The sequence below is a fragment of the Grus americana genome, chromosome 3, assembly GCF_028858705.1.
Source record: "Grus americana isolate bGruAme1 chromosome 3, bGruAme1.mat, whole genome shotgun sequence".
Taxonomy (NCBI): domain Eukaryota; kingdom Metazoa; phylum Chordata; class Aves; order Gruiformes; family Gruidae; genus Grus; species Grus americana.
Genome location: NC_072854.1, coordinates 55,233,104 through 55,249,574, shown reverse-complemented (window position 1 = coordinate 55,249,574; position 16,471 = coordinate 55,233,104). Strand labels below are relative to the sequence as shown.

Here is a 16,471-nt window from a genome sequence, read left to right as displayed (position 1 = left end):
TCCATTCCTCCGTTAGCTGTTCTGTTTGTCTTGCAAAGACAAGGAAAAAAGCATTTAAACCCAGCCTTTGGTCCTAATTTACCTCCATAGGAACAGCTGCAAACTTGGTTACCCTGACAGGAGAGAGGGGAGCAGCGGGCGCAGCTGCCCAGGCTGATCCGCCCCCAGCCGCTTCCCTGGCTCCTGCTGGAGTCTGGCACCAGCCAGCGGAGAGGGGAGATACCTGAATCAAGCTTCTTCATGATGACATCAAATCAGCTCTTAAGGAAAACTGCCCTGTTCCTACCAGGAATTTCTGTTGGCTGGAGACAGGAGACACAAGGGGTTTACATGTTTTACCAAACCTTAGGTTATCATATAGCAGGGAATGATCACACCTCAGTTCTCCGTAAGGAAGTACAGTGGCTTCTAGAGATGTTTGGCACCAACCGCAATCCATCCCACCCCCCAGATCACAACCTTTTTTTCAGGGATGTTCAGGGACCCCTATTATTTAGCAGTACTGAAAAACTCAACATTAAACTGCAGTTGGCTATTTATAATCCCCCTCTTCCAAAGCAGGATGTGCAGGTAAGCACGCAAAAGGGGTCACTGCTTCTGCCTGGGAGGGCTCAATCTGTCTTCTGAAGCTTCTGAAGACAAAGATTTGGAAAGCGAGGTGCACAGGCCTGAGGCCCTGGGGGTGGGCAGGAGCTGGGCATCCCACCCAGAGCTCGTGCAGCTCCTCCTCATGCTGCCCCGTTCCCACTGCCCTGCCCCGGCCGTCCTGCCCACCCCTGGGCTGAAGGGCAGAGCCCATCCGTGTCCCTGTCACTCCTGACCACACCACCTCTGCTCCCTGGGAGACAGCATACCCTGCTCTGGGAACACACTCCTTTTTTTTTTTTTTTTCCTGGAGGGAGTGGGAAGAAGGTAAGAGAAGCAGCTTGTCGGGAGCATGCATAGCACATAGGCATTTGTATAGTGAACACCGCTTCTCCCTCACTGAATTTTTGACCCCTCTGATGAGGCGTGGGATAAAGGAGGATGGTGAAGGGCAGAAAGGTGTTCCTCCCACAGAGACGAGCACAGTGCTCTGCTCTCTCAGAAAAAAAAAAAAAAGGAATTCAACATTTGTGCAGGATGACCCAAATATCTCTGTTAAAATATGCATGAAGCTTTAATCTTTTTCTTTCCCCTGACATATCATTTAAATTCAGAGCAATGGAGGTGTCTATATCCTGACATACACTCAGCCCATTTCATTCAAAGGTATTCATAAAATATTTCACGCACTAAGAATGGCTGTCACTACAAAGAGCAATTCCTACATAATCGTAGAATTTATTATGATAGCATTGAAATGTATATATTATTTCACAATATTTTTTTCTTGCCAGGGCAGAAGATGCTAAAAAACCCCAAACCTAATATCAAACAGGAGTACAAACGACTTCACGCTAAGTACCTAAGCCTTCATCCTGTAAGTTATTGACAAAATATAATCTATTTGTTCTTCACATCCATGATGGACATTTCTGTTTTCAGCCACCACTTGAATAGTCCTCGAGGCAGGGAGGGGGTTTGTGGCCACCCACCTGCAGCAGCTGAGTGCAGAGAGGCAGCTGCCCTGATGCCGGCTCCCCTTCCAGACCTGGCAAACCTTGTCTCCTGGACCACACTCACAGCTCCCCCTGAGCTCATCCAGCCACTGGTTTGCAAACTCATCTGGGGTACCAGAGAAATGATGGAGTCAAACCCACTTTGACTCCAGAGAATGCAGAACACAAGTTTTCCAAGTCCTGACCAAGTGCCCTGGCACGTGCTTACAGGTTGTTACGAAGGAGAAGGAAACAGAGCAAAATGAATAAGCCAAGCCCTTGCCTCCTTGCTTCGGAATTACTCTGAAGACAGTTTAAGATTAATAGAGATGCCTGTTGTGAGGATTTCAATCAGGCAACTGCTTGGATCTACTTCTATGCCTAGGTCAAGGTTAGCTGAAGGCATCTCAGAAATCACAGCTTCAGATTAAGCTGGTTCATGGCACTCACCCCATCTATGGCCAGTGAAGAGAATTATGCCCCTAACATGAGGCCCTCCATCACTCCTCATAGCTTCCAGGAACTGTTGAATTTCTCCATAGACTACACACATTACCTGGGCAGCATCCACATTTTTAAATCAGAGGAGACAGGAGCTTTTCACTGGTTAGTGTATCTTGACAGGTCTAAGTCCAGTCCCTCTGGGCCCCACGCCCATGGTCAAAAAAAAAACCCATCTAAAAATCCATTAATTTTAAATCTACTTGCTTCAGTGTAATTGAAATGCAAATCTCAGCAAAACATCTTGGCTAAACTAATGAGTTTCTCTTTCAATCAAGCAACGGTGCCATTCTTACAGAACAATTTGTTTGACACAAAGCACACAGGCTCGGGAGAACTCAAAATCTACCAGCACTTAAGCTTATGAATGATAAAATTGCCACATCAAAACGAGAAATTAATTGCTGCTAACAGCAGGACTTGTCTGATGTACTCAATTTAAATTGTGCATCTTTCAGAATAACATGAATTGCTCATTTAATGGACTTTTACATGGGGCACAAATGTAGCAACACCTTTAAGACCTCAGGCATTTGCAAGAGCATCAGAAAAAAAACCACACCAGAGCTGAAACAATGTTTGGGACACTAGAGACATGGTGAGATGGAGTCATTTTAAATGAACTTTCCAGTCTATACAGAACCAGAAACAGCAAATTATTTTGTTTTTTTAACTCATGACACCAAAAAAATTGAAGTGTCTGAATCACTAAATATCAGCATTTCAGAGAGTTCTTTGCAAATAAGAATAAAAAAACCTGACATAATATGTTTATAAGTGTAATATATTATGTATAATTATGTAATGTAAATACATGTATGTGTACATACTTATAGTGGTAATCATGCATGTACAGTAATGTTCGTTTAAAAAAAAACCCAAAAACCAAGCCAACAACTTGTGACATGATTCAGAGATTTTGGGCAAAACATGTAAAGATGCTTGAGTACCTATACAAAAACCATAGCCCATTTGGATGTTGGATCATTCTATATTATCTATATGGTTATATCTAATAGTCTTTTTCTTAAGTCCAGCACCTAAAATGCTGTTGAGTTTCTGAAATGCAAGTTCTTTGTACCTTCTCTTATAAAGGACTGAACCACGCTGATAGAGAAACTGACAACAAAGTCTCTAACCCAGTGTGGTTGATATCACTGCAGGCCTTGGAGTCCCCCGATAAGACTGCATCTCCCCTCGGAAGTCAATGTACAAACTAGCCAAGACAGCCCCCAAGCGAACAAACCGAAGAGACAAGATAGTAAACAACTGGGATGATGACGCGAGTATTCACCATATACAGGAAAGACAGAGGCTGAATTCCTTAGCTGTTGCTTAGTGCACACCTAGCGTGTTACTCACTGTGAAACCCTCTCCCCTGCCTAGCTGAAACGAGTACTTGCACTGAGCGTCATTCAGGGCATTTTGTGAAGAGCACGACCCAAATGGGAAATAATTTGCTGTCACGCAGCATTAGAAACATAGATGAAAATGCATGACCCCTGCTGAGATTTAGAATGTTGCCAGGTGCCAGGATAGAATAAGAGGAAGAGGAAAAAATAACTGTGAAATTATGCAGAAATCCTCAACTGAAAAATGCTGGGAACTGCACTGGTCAATAATGGGCTATCGATTTTCAATAAGCTATTAAAGCATTAGAAAACATTGCAAATGTGTCCTACAAGTGGATTGTCTACTTGACCTAATGCTCCACAGTCACTCTTTGTGAAGACAGGGATGGAGCAAACAGGCAACCGTGACCTCCAGGAAACAACCCGCCGTGGCCACAGAGACCTTGTGGGTGGAACTGTTACAGTGCTGAAGAAATACCGAACAAGACCAATGGAATTGCTGCTGTAGACCTCCCAGCTAACACCACCTGTGTTCAGAGAGAAACAGGACAGCTGTCGATCGCTGGCTAACGAGGTGTTAACACCTCACAGCAGAAGTATGGTGTATTCTCCAAGTTCCACTCCAAAACTTCTGGGACTTTTTTGACATCTGAAAGGCAGGAAATAGATCAGGGCAAATTCACCTGTGGTGTAAGCCTATTTATTTTGCTCAATTTAGATTAGATTTGAAATTGGTTCCTACTGGGATTTTAAATGATGATTAAATTTGAAATGTCACTATCAGGCTTCAGAAAAGCGAGAGCTTGGCAGGCGCGTACAACCCGTGGAAGGAAGTGGTGCTGAGCCACTTGGAGAGCGGCCATCCATCTTCCTGAAAGAAAATCATTAAATTCTTCAACCAGAAGCTTATCAAGCTACAGGACTTTTAACAGAGCAGCCTTCTAGGTATCGTACTTTGTCTCCCTGAGAGTGGCAGAAGTTGCCCAATTTCATTACAGCTGGGATAAGATGGATGGATGTTGTGTCCAACGAGCTGTAGCAGCTGTATGATACCTGTAACAACCGCTGCTCCAAGGAGTGCAGTAATTTCTCTCTTCAGTGCTGCGCCAGCTGACAAATTTGTGACATGGCTCCAGATGTTGGCAGACAGCTGTTGAACGACACTCCAGGTGGTATAAAACATGCAGAAGTGTCTCAAACATCTTCTGCCCTCATGTTGACCTTTGTCCAGTTTCAGCCAGGTGGCTCTCACCACCTCAGTGGTGTTCATCAGTGGCACAGGTGGGAAGGAAATACAGTTTTGACTTTATTTAGACAGTTATTCAGGATGATCTGGACTGGAAACAACCTTCTTTGAATTGTAAATAAGTCATTATCAGAGTGTGGAAAATACTAAGACCTAATGGCCGTCACCTCTATACCCCAAACGTTGCCTGCAAATATGTTCTATTTTAGCAGCAAATGAAAACAATGATAAATCTTTAAAAATTTGCTAAAACTCCCACCAATAGGTTTAAACCTATTAAACCACTCCCCACCCTAAGCTTTTCTGACAGGCAGTATTGGAAACTTGGTTTCAGTAACTCCTTTTCCAAATCAAAATTAATTGCCTGTCTTGTGTTGGAGACAGTTATGTTTCCCTCCCACAGAAGATCGGAGGCGCTTTTGTGTGAACACATTTCTCCCAGGTGATGGCATTGTGGATTTGCACTGTGCTCTGTATTTGGTTACAAGTGCCCAGTCTCACTTGCAGTGCAAAATAGGCACGAGCGTAAGGGTAACCCACCTTGCCTTTTCCGTGAAGCTGAAGTGCATGTTGCAGCGCACCTTAAGATACAGTGGATTCAGATCTAAACTTACAACTTGCTTGTGAGTGATGACAGAGACATTTTTCTTTCCTGAATGCTGTTTTAACCTTGCTGAATGCTGACCAACAGCAGATTGGGTGCTTCCTCTCCAAGCGTTGGGTTGCTGGTAACGAAATGTTTTGGAGGCAGAACTGCCCCAGAAGACCCCCATTGCAAAATGGGGTGTCTGGGAAAGAACATGCAATGGGCAGGTGGGGACGCTTGCTCAAGGGATGGCAGCAGAAGGGGAGACACTGATCCAACAAAGTTTGGGTGAATAAGTTTTCAAAACATATTTAAGGACTGACAAATGATAGGATCAATATTTGGACTAGAGGTTTTCAAAAAGTGCTTCAAAGTTGGTCCAGTGTTGCTCCTCATAAAAATGAGACCTTTCCCATGAATCACGATGATAGGAGAGAAGTTTGAGGTCAGAGCGTAGTTCCTCTTGAAACAATCCAGCACCAATGTCTGATACACTGAAATGGTATTACTGCATTCTCTCAAAGAGAGTTACAAAAGTACATAAAAGCAGGGATAAATTTTTGACTGGAGACATACACAACTTTCCAAGGTGGCAGGGAGATCAGTGGAAGAGTTAAAATCAAAACATCAGACAAAAAGCAATAGAATTCTATATTATTTTGCTTAATTTAAAGGCTTAGGATACAGACACTCACCCAAAGAGGAAATCTTGTTAAGAAAATAAGGTAGGAGCACAGAGCACATAAAAAAAATCAGAAAATAATAGAAGAAAATCAGAAACATCAAAAGAAAATCAGCATGGCTATGTGCCAAGGTAAAAAATACTACTGAAAGCAAGAAAATATCCTTAAAAACAAACAAAGCATGGTGTCCTTCTAATGAGGATGGCAAACTCTGGCACGGACCAAAAATGTGCAAGGAACAACTGGTAAAGTGTATTAAAAAAACCCAACCAACCAACCAAAACTTTTTGAACTCATTAAGGTTAGCATCTAAAGGACATACAGATGATCCAGATATGATAGAGCTTCCTAGAGAAAATAAGCCATGGTCAGAAACCTAAGTGAATCTCTTCATGTCTGCAATTACCATTAAGTAGCTTGCAGAAATTCCAGTGCTAGACGTGCTTCCTCTTGTCCATCCCCCTTTTTTCAGTAGAAGGCACAGAGGATCTCTGTCCAGATGCAAACTTTAGCAGAAGGGCTGTGGAATAATGGACAAAGTGAAGGGGAGGTGAACAAGCGGTGAATGGACAGAATGAGCGGTAGTGAATGGCCAGGACCTAATCACATTCACTCTGGAGTTCTCAAGAAACGCTGAGATAAAACGGCTGAACTGCTGCCAGTGGTGTGCACCCTCTCACCTGGCCTCAGCAGGAAGGGGAAGGTGGAAACGCGATGACAATATTCCTAAGAGGTGCCAGGGAGGTCAGGCCACCGCAGACCAGTGATTCCCAACTGACAGGAAAAGTGTTTGGTGCGGTAAAGAAGGGCACCGCTGAGCACACGGGTGACTGCAGCAGTCTGGAGAAGACTCAGCCTGGATTTTGTAAAGGGAAGCTATGCTCATCTATTGCCAGTCTTTCAAGAGAGCACCAGCCCAGACCTCCTTGTCCACGTTCTTGTGCCAGCCCCCTCATTTACAAAGAGGCTTTCTCAAAATCTCCAGAGGTTCTCAGGAGACTCTGTTGCCCCAGGGTGAATGGAAATGGCCTCACATGGATCAATGTAGTAGTGACCAAAAAAAATAATTAAAAAAAAAAAAAGAGTAAAGAAAAGAAAAATAAAGAAAAATAAAAAAAATCAAATACAAAAAAGAAAAATGAAAAAAGAAAAGAAAAGCAAAGAGAAAAAAGAGAAGAGAAGAGAAGAGGAGAAGAGAAGAGAAGAGAAGAGAAGAGAAGAGAAGAGAAGAGAAGAGAAGAGAAGAGAAGGGAAGGGAAGGGAAGGGAAGGGAAGGGAAGGGAAGAGAAGAGAAGAGAAGAGAAGAGAAGAGAAGAGAAGAGAAGAGAAGAGAAAAAAGAGAAAGCGAAGGAGAAGAGGAAAGAAGGAGGAGAAAGAAGGAGAAGGAGTCATTTGAAACAAGATACAAACCCAAACATACAGCTGGGACACTGGGTGCATCTGTACCCTGAGTGCTGTAGGAAGTTCCCCTGTCTCAAATATGATAAGGGAAAAATTGATAAGTTTCGTAGAAGGACAGTCAGATGTATGGAACAGCTTTCAGGTGAGGAATAACTAAAGTCATTAAGATTCTTCAGTCTAACCAAAAAAGTAGCCCAAACCCCCACAAAACTCCATTGTCTATAAGATTGCAAGTGTTGTAGAAGCAGCAAGTAGGGATATCTCCCATCCGTCCAAATACGAGTAAATGGGGCTTCAAGTGACACTAGTGAGAGTCAAGTTCAAAACCAAAACAAAGTGAAGTAGTTGATCCCCACATAGCATGGAGAGAGGATGATAAACTCCTTGTTGAATGACATTATGGATGCTAAATGCTTCTATGGGCTCAAAAGAGCACCTGGAAAATTTGATCGAAGGAAAATCCATCACAACCTATTACATACAACTCTGGCTCAAAGTTCCCCCACACCATTTCTGCCTGTGGCTAAAAATGTGTTCTGGGAATTACTTCTCCTGGTCTACCTTGACCTTATCGTCTCCTCTAGGCATCTGCTGCTGAAGGCAGGAAACTTGGCTGTGGATGTCTTTGCTCTGGCCAAGAAAAGCCTTTCTTTTTCTCAGACTACCCTAGCCAACAGGAAACACAGTACAGACCTGTCCTAAGAGGAAAAAATAGAAAGATGTGTGCAATTAAAGAAATCTTTTCTCCGAGTGCAAGACGAAAGATCCCATTGCATCTGTGTATGAAACACCACGTAAGCAGTTTCTGTTTGCATTTTTAATCAGATCCTTTTTCATCTTTCACTTTGGAGTCTCAAACCCACTACGAAATTTCACATAGGATGCTAATCACTGGAACCAGGTACATGTGCTCTTTTTTTGTTCCAAAATGGATCAGAAACAAGCACATAGAAGGCTAGAAGGTGAGATGTATTAATTATTTCTTCCAGTGGCAACCTTATCCAGAAGATGTCACCAAAACACCAGTAGTGCTCAGAATTCCTAGAACAAGGAACATAAATGGAAGGACTTCAGACTTGTATAAGACCCACTGAAAATGAAGAAGGATGTTGAAAGAACAACTTGAAATAAAAATTACTTTTTTCAGGGAGAAGATTAAACCCTCATATTATCACAGCAAGAAGGTCAGTATATAGATGAAATTACGTGCAAACAGCAAGTCACACAGACAAAGTATCATGCCATTGTTTTGAGCGGAGACTGAATTCTTGTCGAATTCTTGTCAAAATCCTGTCCTTAATATAACAAAGCACAGGCATAGCAACCAGAAACCTGATTTCCCTATTTTTCCACCCTCACTGAGTCCCTTTGCTATTTGTCTTCTCTGCTTCCTCCTTATTGATACCTTACTTCCATCGGGGACTTGCATGCTAACGATCTACTCCGATCTCAGCTTGTGTCTCTGTACTGTTAGGGAGTATATCCACACACGTACAGAATCAATACCTAATTGCTGCATTATAGAGATCAGCTTCATGCTTCAGAAGATCATGTTCAACAAGTCTTTTCCTTTTGCACTTGCACTGTAAATTTTAAAGCACTGAAGATCATCTTTGTCTCACTGCAAACAAAAATTGAGCAAAGAAAGAACAAAGGGATTCATAACCTGAAGGAAAGCAAAATGCATCAAGTGCAGCAATTAAAAACATCAGTGCACACAAATACAGAGCTGCTCTAGTGCTACCTGTTGTGAGACAGCTGAACCCAAGCCACAACGAAAACCAGGTGGTTAGTTAAGGTCAAATCAGTGCCTGGAGCAAAGGCTCTCAATGCTTCTGAGTTTGGTCTCGCATGGCCGAAATCGTGCCACTGGTGCAACCTTCAAGCAGATCGGCAATCAGCAGCTGGTATCCGACACGTAAATATCATGTCACTTCTTTGTGACAGCTGAGCACAGGTTAGTCAGCATGGCTCCTAGGAGATTGTGCGTAATAGCGCATTATATGAGAAATCACATTCTTATAATGTCAATTGACAGGTTTAGCCTAATCTCTAGGAAACTTAGGCTGATGGAAAGTGTGTCCTTTCTGATTCTGTATTAACCAAAACAATGGAATGAGGCCAGGTCTACCCTAAAAAGAAAAATGTGTATGTTACCTTGAAATCTGAAGGTATTTCAGCATGACGTTCCAGTGGCCTGAAGCTAGCTGTAGTCTAGACAGAGTTTGTTATATACTTCTATATTATACACACCACACACACACACACACTATTAGGAACAGTCCATTTCCATAATTAGATTTTCAATCTACCCAATGCAATAAGCAAGTCTTCTGTAAAAATTAATATTACTTCAAAGTCTGGACATCTAGCACCTACAAAACAAAAAAGTTTTTCAATTTCTAAAAAATTCATAAAAACCAATTTAGCTAGTAATGAGGTGAAATAAGAACTCCTTTAAAAGCAGAATTTATTTGAGTTTCTTGGCTGAAGAAGTTCAAATTGCAGACAGACTCCTTAAAAAAATCAATGCATGGAACCTAGCCTTGTTGCTTGTGTCTGAACACTCAAAGCACTGTTTTGTCTCAGATAAAGAGAAGCAGTTTCCTTAGCAATCTCTGAAAGATAAAAAACACAGCAACAGATAACAAGATTTAGCTGCACACACATGCTTAAAGTAGTAATACAAATGCTATTCTACTTTACTAGCATGTTGGATCCCAAGTCATGACTAAGAGATGAAATCAACATCTTAGACACCGCATAGTCCTCAGGGAAGAAACAACAAGGAGAGAGGGTCAGGAAGTTAAAAGCAATCCCTGCAGAAGTCAGCCAAGCTATAAATGTATTTCTCCAGTGCTTGCAGTGAAGACCTGCCTGGTTCAGAGAGTCTTTTTCAGAAAGCTTTTCTGATTTGCCTCTCTCCATAACAGGGGTTTGCCTTCTATAATAATAGAATAATTTTGAGAATATAATAATATAATAATTTTGAAATATAATAATTTTGAGAATAAACAGCGGTGGAAGGAGTGGGGCAGGTTGTTGGTTTAGTGTAACCTAGGTCTGGACATCAGGTCAAGTTACAGACAAAGATTTTTCTCTTTGTCACACATTAAGAAGACCATATAGCTTTCTGTAAGGGTAAGCTTATTTCAAAATCTAATGCCTGATTAGACATAATTTGGGAGATCAGGCAATGTAAACAGGCATCCAGCCTTACTGGGTACAACAAAATCAGAATTTCAGGCTCTGGGAAGCTCTGTTCACAGATCTACCAGGCAATAAATCATTGGAAATGCACAGGCTTTTTTATGACAGAAATCCTTCTCCATTCCATAAAACCATTTCTTGCTCTCTTTGTCATAGCCTAAAAGAGGATGCTTAACAATAAATACTCACAATTCTCATTAATTTGCTGCTGCTTGTGCAAAACCTTCCTGGTTTCACACAGACCTTGACAACCAGTGTGATTAGGAAGTAAGATGTTGGGACCAACCAGAACCAGCATGATTATCAACTGGGTAACTGATGAGATCTTTGCAATTTTCAAATTCAATAAGCTTTCAGTGTATACTTCTATAAGCAGAGATACCTACAGAGAAATGAAAACAAGTCAGGAGATGCTGAAATCCACTTTTCCCTCTTTTGTTATTTTGCGAGTAGATCCCGATCCTATTCTGTGTAGACATCAGAGTTGGTCTTGCTGACAGATCCCAAGAAGAGCATTTACCATCCTAACACACATTTTTTGGGGAAAAAATGCTTCCAAATGCAACAGTGAGTAACCTGAGCAACTATCAACTACATGCAGTTCAAAAGTCAGATTTTACTTCACATGCTGATCATTTAGTCTTCTGTATTTTCAACCTGTGCTTAGCAGTATCCACAGGTTGTCATATACATTGCAATTAAAAAGAAGACATAGTTATGAAAAAATTACTAGTTCTTTACATCTACTTTTATCTTCTATTCTGTGCTGTTGTCTATATTGGTAGAGAATACGACATGACATATTGCTCTTTCAACAGATTCCATCGTACAGTACTTGCTGGTTCAGATTTCTTATACTCTAAGGAGCTACAGTCATGGAGTTTCTGTAGCTGCTGTACCCGCAGCACTGATTTCTTAAAAATGGGATGGAAAATATAAGTGTACATTCAAGTTAATTCAGAGCCCTCCTTCTTAAGGAGGTTACATTAAAGCTGACCTCTCAGTTTCTTCTTGGAATGTTTCGCTGCAGGCAGCAAAACAGAAGTGTTAGTTCAGAAGCTGCACTATCATGGTGATGGTGATCCACTGCCAAATTTGGCACGGGTGCCTGGGATGGAGATTCGAGCTGACGCTAAGTTGCAAGGTCTTTTAAATTAATTTGGCGTCAAACATCGAAAAGGTTTGTCATCATTTTGCTGTAACGCAAGTACACCAGCCTGGCAGGCACAGGAAAGGCCCTGGTATTTTTCTCTGTCAGCCTGGTTTCTCAATGTTAATTTTTCAAGCATACCTCCTTTATCTAAGGTGCTCTGCTGGAGCTCTTGGAGGATGCAGAGATGGTTCCTACCCAAAATACAGTGGGTACAAGGCTGGGTGAGCTTTTCCTCCTGGTCCTGGCTGTTCAAATTGCTTCCTTAGCGGAGACACTACATTAGTGATTAGAAATAGGAGCCCTGAGGGTAATAGGAGAAGAACCTGTATTTCGCTGGTGAAGAAGAACGTTGGCTACGTCTGTGATGAGATGTGGCTCTGACAATCACCGCCCCCCCCCCCAGCAGCAGTACTTCCAACTCCAACCTTTCGTCCTTAAGTCAGGAGTTCCCCAGGGGCAGGCAGGTACCGTCTCTCGAAGTTCAGAGAGGAAAAAGAATTCTGAACAGCACTGTAACTAATTGGAGGCTGCTATTAGGGAAAATGGAAAAGAAGGTTAACCGAGTTTCTGTGACCATTCAGATGCTTAAGAACTTGCTAATTAAGAGGCTGGATAACTCCACAGGCTTAACCTGAAGTTTATGGTTCAGTACACGACTGCATGAAAGCCTGTATTGTCAGCCACTCTGAGACACTTGGAGCATCCTGGTAGTTACAAGGTTCTGTGGTACAGAATCCCATCTACTAAAAACTAGTCTGAATCCTTAGTTTATTTTATGAGCAAGTCAATGAAGAAACTTAGGTTTTGATAATTTTCTGTTAGCGTGAATGTAGGATGGTTTTAAACAAATCACAGTAAGTAGGAAAGTACCAGACAACATATACACTTAGCCATCTCAACTTACACGCCTGTCTTGGGTTTTTTGTTTCGGTGGCGGGTTTTTTTTAAAAAACAAAGTAGAAATATGCAGGATCATTTCTTTTTATTTGGTAAATGACAACATTATTTCATATAAAACTAAAAAAACTCATCATGCTAATCAGCCACCCACACGCTTTCTTTAAAGCTCTCATAAATTGGATCAACATTTAGAAAGCACAGCAAGTACTGGCATTTAAGTAATATTATAAAAACAATCAAGCTGCGATAGCAAATATATATTCTTCCTTTGTGTGGTAGCTTCCCTATGCACACATGAAGTTATGAGGCGCTGCACAGCAATACAAGAACATGATTTTCATGGGAATTTCACAATTAGAAATCACCTCTTCCTTTACGTACATGAGCAATGCAGTAAAGCTTCCCCTCTCCCCAGCACCAGCTATTTGCAGAGCTGCTCCCTCATCCTGCCTCTGATTAGGTAGTTATTCGCCGAGCCCAGCGCCTGCATCTCCCAATGCAAGAGGTTCGCCACAAGCTCCTGTGCACGGTTGACTTCTTGATCCTCCCACGCCTCAATTTAAACTGAATTGGATCCTGACATACCTTGAGAACAGCTACAGCTATTGCTGCATCGTATCCCCGCCTCGTCCAAAATTCATTGCTTTGTCAGTGGTATATATCCTCTGCTTCCAAGACAAATTAAATAAGATAAAACTATTGTAAGATTTGCTTAACACCAAAGGACACAGCTGCTGTTTCATCTTTTTTCATATACAATGCAGCTGCATGAAAACAAGCTCGGGTTGTTTTTTTTTTGACTTGATATTTCAGGGAAGAGTCACCGTGAACAGACAGTGATGGTCTCTAATTCTGCTGCTCTGGCTCTGGCTCTTGTTTAAAATTTATGTAGTATTTACTTTCTTCTGCACTTATTTTTAATGTAGTTGTATTTTGAAACACATTTTAGGATGATCTCTTTATTATAAAGAGGCTGGTCAGATGCATTATTATCCTTTAAAAGAACACCAAGACTTTAATGTTTACCTTCTTTATTGCCAGTCCCTCCTTAACACCAGTCTGATCTTCTCCATTTGTTGGGATGTTGTGATGGGGGGTTTTGCCTTGTGTTTTCAATAGAGCTGAAAGTTAGCAAGTTATTGCGATCTTGTTCCTGTTCCGGCTGAACCCCTCCAGACCAGTGTGGGTAACCCTCACAAGATGCATTGCCCAGGAATGTGAGCTGGCTCTGAAGCACCACAGGGAGAAAGCAGTCATCCCAGGAGTCCATCTCAGGGCTGGCCCCAAAACCAAGCATTTTTGCAAATGGAAATCCTAACACATAAATCAGCATTAGCATATGCAAGAAATATGTCAATCAACTGGAGTCTTCAGCTACCTCACGTTTCAAAGCTGAGATACACATTAAAACCAACAGACCTACTACAATCATTTGGGTTGCTGGTTTTCCACTGACATCCTTGCAGTCCCCGCTGGAGCACGTTGGCTCCTAAAGGAGGGCAACCAGCTGGCTTTTGAGTGCAGTGAACATTATTTTCTAGGGAGGCAGAAACTGAAAAGGTTTATAATAGTCTCTTTTAGCTTGCATACTGCTGCTGGTGGTGTCAGAGTTGTTGGTGAGCAATCATCACAAGTCATAATTCTGATTTCTTTGATCTGTATTCTCTGCCTGTGTAATCTTCACAGGCTACGAGAGATGCAAACACGTGCTCTGCGAATGAGCAACTGTGGCATGCAATTATTTTTATTCCTTGAGGGAATGCCGGAGTGAAGGGACCGGCATGGGGTAAGGTCTTTGTAGGCTCTTATGCCACTGGGATGGGGGCATTATGCACCCTTGGCTGGCTGAGACAGGAAGATGAACCTGCCCGGCGCTGAGGCTGGGGCTGGGAGGAGAGTGCCCGGGACTGCAAGGCTTCCTGGGGTGCAGGAAGGGCCCCTCGCTCCGCACTCCCTAAGGGCGGCCGGCAGCTCTGGGCAAGGTCGTGCTTCTTTCCCACCACCTGAAAAGGTGAATGAAGGCTTTCATGTCTTATAAACCACATCTTCTGAAAGTTAAGGAATGGATGTGGCCACTGCGGTTCTCTCCTTAAACAGAAGTGATGATGCCTGCAGCGGGGTGCTGGACCCTATCATCTGCCCTCAAGGCCACATCTACCCACTCATTAAGTGGTCCAACAGGCCTGGTCTGCTTGGGCTGAGCAGGGACCATGCAATTCATTTCGCTCAGAAGTGGAATTTAAAGCAGAGTTTAAAACTGCAGACCCAGAAAATTGATCTTAAAAACCTCTCGACTCTGTGAAGAGCTCATAAACCTAAAATTAAAGCTTTAAAATAAATGCAAAAGCCATCACCTACTGCATTATGTTTCTCAGTAATACCAATTTAAAATTTTCACACTGAGATAATCAGAGTAGCCCAACTCTGTGTCAGTAATATCACCTACACTAACGCCCTGCAAGCACAGCAACAAACCCTCTCAGGCAGGAGGCCAGGTGCCAGCATCAGCTGCTGAACTTGAAATCAATTTTTTCTCTCAGGTGTAACTTTATTCTTGTACTCTATGAATATATCACTGTGTACAGGGATAGCTGTACACACATTTTACAGAAATAAGTAAGATGAAACCACTGACTTAATAACTTCATTTTTTATACATGTGCACTATACTTCTGTGTAGCTGTGCAACACAGAGCAGGACTGAAGCAAAGTGATGCAAAGCGGGAAGAAGCCAAGAAGATCTTTAAGATCCATTACAGTTTCTTGCTCTGGAAAGGGAGCCCCATTTCTTTCCTGAGAGCTTTATTGTTTCAATGAGGGATTGCTTTGAGGATTTTCACCATTGTTGTCTCAAGGGGGTTCACCGCAGGCTTTATTTCTCATTCTCCTGCCACCCATGCAAGCAAGCTGGCATTTGCATCCCCAGTTCTCCTTCTCCCATGTCACAAAGGTTTAGATTTACCTGGTCTTTAAAGTGTCCCAAAATAAGCTGCAGTCGGAATACCCTTTGCAGATTCCCAAAAAAAGGAAAAAATACAGATGAACTACATTATCCTCTGAGTTAATAGATGTAATTAATTATTTCCAATACTGAATTATGGCATACAAATTCTCTCACCAAATATTTACTTGAAATTGGAGAAGAAGTGAATAAAGAAGGAAAAAAACATTTTCAGAATAAAGAGAGCTGACTACAGAAGGCAGCAGTTAAGGTATCTGGTATTTGCTGGCAGCAGGCTGAGGTATCTGCATTTATTCTAAAAGCTAGCAAAACGTGAAAAAGCAAGTTCTAACGTACCACCGAAGTAGTAGAAAATACCCTCTTATAACCCTCTGTTTGTAGTCGTATCATTAATAATATGAATACCCATTTCTTTTCTCATATTAGACCACTTGATCCTGACCTGAAATTCTTTAATGTCCTTCTCTCCCCGCAAGAGTTAGTTAACGGCTCCCTCTAACTCCAGGGTCACACATCTCAGCACAGTTCCAGGATCAGGCTTTGGGCAGAGGTATCCCTCACAGGAGGCAGATCTGCTCACCGCTGTGACCATTTGATGATTTTGGAACAAGCAGAGGCGTTTAGGCAGAAGCGCTGTGGTCGCCTTGCTCTAATGGCTTCGTTATCTGGCACGATGCCTGGCATCTTTTGATGCCTCGTTATCTTGTAAAAGCAGAACAGCTGCACACGTGGTACAGTTTTTCCAATGAACAAGTCACAAGACTCTCAGAGATATAACTGGTGAAAGGCTGTTGAAATGCTCTTAGAATTATAATGACAACTTATCAATGCTTGGAACAAAATCATCCTTTTACTGATTAATTCACAGGCTCTGGGAAGAGTGTTTGATTGTGAAAT

At 42.1% G+C, this 16,471-nt stretch overlaps 1 long non-coding RNA gene across 1 annotated transcript in view; it reads right to left on the bottom strand.

Moving 5' to 3' along the window:
* Positions 1-16,160, bottom strand: part of LOC129204145 (uncharacterized) — a 29,153-nt gene extending 12,993 nt beyond the window's left edge. The window contains exon 1 of the long non-coding RNA XR_008576291.1: positions 16,017-16,160. This is a non-coding gene — a long non-coding RNA (uncharacterized LOC129204145). The remainder of the gene's footprint in view (positions 1-16,016) is intronic.
* Positions 16,161-16,471: the final 311 nt, after the last annotated feature.